The sequence below is a fragment of the Penaeus japonicus genome, unplaced genomic scaffold (assembly GCF_977035675.1).
Source record: "Penaeus japonicus unplaced genomic scaffold, GWHDUDI00000001_assembly GWHDUDI00000025, whole genome shotgun sequence".
Lineage (NCBI taxonomy): Eukaryota > Metazoa > Arthropoda > Malacostraca > Decapoda > Penaeidae > Penaeus > Penaeus japonicus.
This window is the reverse complement of record NW_028234427.1, coordinates 37994923-37999922: the sequence shown is the minus strand read 5'-3', so window position 1 is coordinate 37999922 and position 5000 is coordinate 37994923. Positions and strand designations below refer to the sequence as shown.

The 5000-nt window shown below is 32.1% G+C and overlaps 1 protein-coding gene across 5 annotated transcripts in view; it reads left to right on the top strand.

The window, feature by feature from the left end:
* The window catches only part of LOC122259343 (extracellular matrix organizing protein FRAS1), a 194887-nt gene that overhangs the window by 98757 nt on the left and 91130 nt on the right, over positions 1-5000 (top strand). For 2 of the 5 annotated variants that reach the window (XM_086551690.1, XM_086551686.1), the window contains exon 1: positions 1-63. This exon is cut by the window's left edge and continues 10 nt beyond it. The exons of the other annotated variants lie outside the window; for them this stretch is intronic. The gene's annotated coding sequence lies outside the window, so the exon portion shown is untranslated. The remainder of the gene's footprint in view (positions 64-5000) is intronic. 5 annotated transcript variants of the gene reach the window in all.

The window sequence follows — 5000 nt, the reverse complement described above, 5'->3', positions numbered from 1 at the left end:
ATTGGTGGCGGGTGTCGGACCTTCTCTCTCGCGGCGGGGCAGAGCGAGGCTTTTGGGCAGAAGGTGATCGCGCGGACTTCTATATGTTTTGTTTTTATGACAGTTGTTGATCGTTGTTTTTCATTGATTTATTCGAGCTGAGTTTGCGCTTGTGTCGCGGGTTTTTGTTGTTGTAATTGTTTAAATTGTGCTTTTATTTATTTAGTGTGGATTTGGATGGACACTGGCTGTTTTTTTGGAGGACTTTCATCGAGGGGTGTACCTTGTTATTTTTTTTTATTAAGCCATTTTTTTCCGATTTCGGCGTAATCTAATGGGGATTTGGCTGAAGTGATTGTGCATCTCCTTGAAACTAGACGTAAGTACATTATGTGTGCATTTTTTTAATATTTTATTTTTCATTATGTACTTGTGTGTTCTATGGTGAGTTTGTTTGTATTTTTAAATTCTTTTCGTTACAAAGATCGATGGTCTAGGTAGATCATAAATTTATCTTATTATTTTCCAAAAATGTACAGATTTATAGCCAATAGACAGTTGTTAGAAGAGGAAAATAAAACTTGTGCAAAAGAGTTATGGCAAAAATATACATTTGTATTGTGTCAAAAACATCGTCCTTACAATGATGAATCACCACATAATTAGACATTTAAAACCTCCACTAACACACCACATCACCCATCATCACATAAAAACACACGATCAAACAGAAGCAAAATCTCACAATCTCCGTTTTATGATCATCAATATCTGAATATCCCCACATAAACATTTTTTCTTCTTCTTCTTCTTCATCCCTCTGTCTACCGCTTTTGGAAAACAAAGAAGATCTGCAGACAATACTAAGAGATAAAAGGCAGTGAATTGGCGCTTCTTCCTCCGCCGTGTTAAGCTGCCTGCCTTCTTCTCAGTGGGCTCGAACGCGAGTGGGAGATATGATCCGTGTTATTGTGCGAAATCCGTGTTAAGTTTTGGGAAAGAAGTGTGGGTGGATGTCGACTGTTCGGGAGAGGGTTCGAGGATTCTGTCTGTTGTTCGAGACTTTCTTTGCAGTTTTCGTGCAAATTAAGACGTGTGTTTATATATATATATATATATATATATATATATATATATATATATATATATATATATGTGTGTGTATATACATATACATATACATACACATACACATACATATACATATACATATACACACACATATACACATACACATACACACACACACACACACACACACACACACACACACACACACACACACACACACACACCACACAACATATATATATATATACATATATATATATATATATTGTATGTGTGTATTGTATATTTATTTGTTTGCATATTTTGTTATGTGTGTGTTGGGTGTTGTGTGTACTTGTATGTGTGTATGCATGTGTGTGGCCTTCAGAAGTTATGAGTACTGACCGCAGACTCTATCACAAAGGACTGAACGGCGTACAAAAGGTAATCGTTATCAAGACTTTTTCAGTGATGGATTTAGACTCATTTCTTTTGCTTATTAATGTGAATATGTGTATAGGATGAATAAACCTTTTTTTTAAATCAAACGCTAGGAAAATTCATTCATTATTTCAAGGCAGCTTATGGATAAGAGTTACTTTATTAATGGATTTTATATTTATTAATTTCCTTCGTCTTTTATTAATTATGTTTTCACTACCTATGGATAACTACTTGCTTGTCTTGTATTTACCAATTTGTTTATTCTTTCTGAAGAAATTTTCCTTTTTTTTCATAATTTACCCTCGTATACATTCGTCTCATATTTTTTTAAATATGTATATATATATATATATATATATATATATATATATATATATATATATATATGTCATTCTACATAATATACATATTATTTTTACAAACACACCTAAACTATTCCAATATAATTAAACAAAGCTAAAAAATATATATCGGAAAATCGCCAAAAGTAGGAAAAACACTAAGGCAGAGGGGAAACAACGTATATTATTAGTGTAAGTGTAAATAAAGGTGAAACATTTGACATTAATGAGGTGATTCGGGTCGTGGATACGAGGTCAAAAGGTCAAAGAGTCTGGGTGTAAGCAGGGTCATAATTTTGACGGATAATGATGGTTAAAGAAGCCGCAAGTCGAGGATATATATTTTTTTTTTCTTTCTTTTTTTTTCTTTTTTTTTTCTTTTTTTTTCTTTAAGGTGATGTTAAACTGGATTTTTATCTTTTTATTTTTTCATTTTATTTTATTTTTCATTGTTTTATTAATTATTATTATTATTGTTATTATTATTATTTTTTTAATTCTTTTATTTATTTTTTTTGTGTGTGTGTTTGCGTTTGTGTGTGTGAATTCATGTGTCTTATCTTATTTAAGCTTATGTGATGGAATGGATAATATCAATAATAATGATGATAATAATGATAGTGATAATGATGATCGAAATAGTAATAGAGATTATCTCGGTAATAGCGATGGAGATACTAATAATGATCATAACAATGATGATAATGAGAATAGTAACGATGATATTGATAAAAGTAGTAATCATGATGATATGAATAATGATACTAATAATTATTATAATGATAATTATGATAGCAATATACATTTGAATACAGTAATGACTATAACAATAACAATAATGATGATAATAATACAATTATTATTTACAATGATAATGATAATGCTGATAACAGTAATAACGACAATAAAAACAATGATAATAATAGTATTCATAATGACAAGGGTAATAATATTAGGGTGAGAGGGTGAGTACAGGTTTAATAAAGTGGTAATATATGTGGTGCTTAAGTGGTAATAGGGCGTGTTGTATGTGGTTATCTTGTGGTAGTCTTGCTGGTGTGAACTGGTGCCTCTTCTACTAATGTGCGGTTTTCGCTTTGATTAGGCTGACTGACTGACTATGTGTATATATATATATATATATATATATATATATATATATATATATATATATATATACGATCTATAACTATATACGTATAATGCATGTATATGATATATGTGTATGATATATATATATATATATATATATATAAATATATATATATATATATATATATATATATATATATATATATATATATATATTATTCATACGTATCTTTCTCTCTCTCTCTCTGTCTCTCTCTCTATGTATGTATATATATATATATATATATATATATATATATATATATATATATATATATATATATATATTCATATTCATATATGAACAAAGGAAGGGAAATTAAGAAAGAGAGCGACACAGGCAAAGAAAAAATATAAAATCTGCATCATCCATTTATTCATCAATGTACAGTCAAACCACTACATGACATCCTAACATTATTATTTATCTATACCGTAGAAAAAAAGATCTAGAACAATAACACAATAATGTCAGTTGAAAGGGAAAATATTCTCCATGTTGGTATGTTGATGACGAAAATGTGGTCGGAATGGTATGTTGATGTTGTTTTTTGTGTGGGTATGAAATGATTACGTTGTGGTAGTGTAGACTGGGGGTGACGTGCAGTGTATATACAGGGTGTGTGTATGGCCAGACAGACTGTCAGCTGTTGTCCGCTAATGGACCTCCGAAGCAGAAGTGCAACAGATTTTCGCTGCTCACACATTCTGCATTTCTTTCCTTTACTTTGAGATAACTTTCGTTTGTGCCGTGATAGATATATGGAATAATGTCTACTAACATGCTAAATACTAAGTTTCTATAGATAAACGGATAAACAGATATAGAAATACTGTTTATATGAAATAAGAAACTTCGTATTGCAGGTTCCCACATTGTGACGTCATCACGTGAAGGGATCCTGAGTTTTATCGTTACAATCTCTGCCGAGGAAAAACGCAGATGTGGCCGCTATTAAAACCTCTTAGCGGTTATTATAGGATTTATTTAGCCCATTCCTCTCTCCTTCCTGTCCGTCTAGATCACTGGATAATCTTAGCAATTATCAGAACAAAGGTTTTCGAAAGAGTTCTTATTCAAACATCGTTTCGATACCTCATGCAGATTAAACGCTCAATGATTGGTCCTTAATTTGCATAATTGTCGCTAATAAAAAAAGGCCAGTCAAGAGTCAATTTACAGATTATATAATACAAGAGAAAATCAAAATCATAATTGAATTATCAACACGCAATTATAGCAAACCTTCACCGTCGAATCATGACCGAAATAGAATTGTTCGAATGGTCATTGTTATATTTTCCTATAACCCCGCGCTCTCTACCTCCCTATCCCAAACGTGTATATATCAACACGCGCACTTCTTTTGTGTATTTAAGATCAATTAAAAAGACCCAGTCACTGTATAGAGCGCGCGCGTGTGTGTGTGTGGTCCTCTTCTCTCTCTCGCAGCCAGAGTATGGTCCTCATTCATAGTGTGTGTGTGTGTGTGTGTGTGTGTGGTAGTATCCTTTGAGTGCGTGTGGCCATCGTCATCATGCTATGGAGAAGTCTGTTTCATAACTTTGGACTCGGAACAACTTGCATTTCGTTATGTTATCAGCCGATTTATGACGCGGATTTGGCGCGTTTAGGACTCTTGATATCTAGGAAGGAAAAAATGTTTCGGGCGTGAAGTCTGTAGGAGGTGAGGTGGGTGGGTAGGGGTGGGTAGGGGGGGGGGTCCTGAAGGGAAGAATGATGGAATTGTGTTTTTTGTTTTGATTATTTTCACTTTGTTGTTTAACTATTCGTTGTTTGTATATCTGTTTGTTTATTTGCTTACTTGTTTGTTTTATTCATGCATATGCCTTATCTATGTATTTATCTATCTATTTAATTATCTGGTTATCCATCTATTTATCTATCCATATGGCTATCTATATATTTATCTATTCATCTATCTGTCTATCTATCTGTTTGTCTATCTATCTATTTATCTATTTTTCTATCTCTTTATCTCTAAATGTATTTTCTATTCCTTTTCCCTATCTATTTCTTTAAATACCGATTTA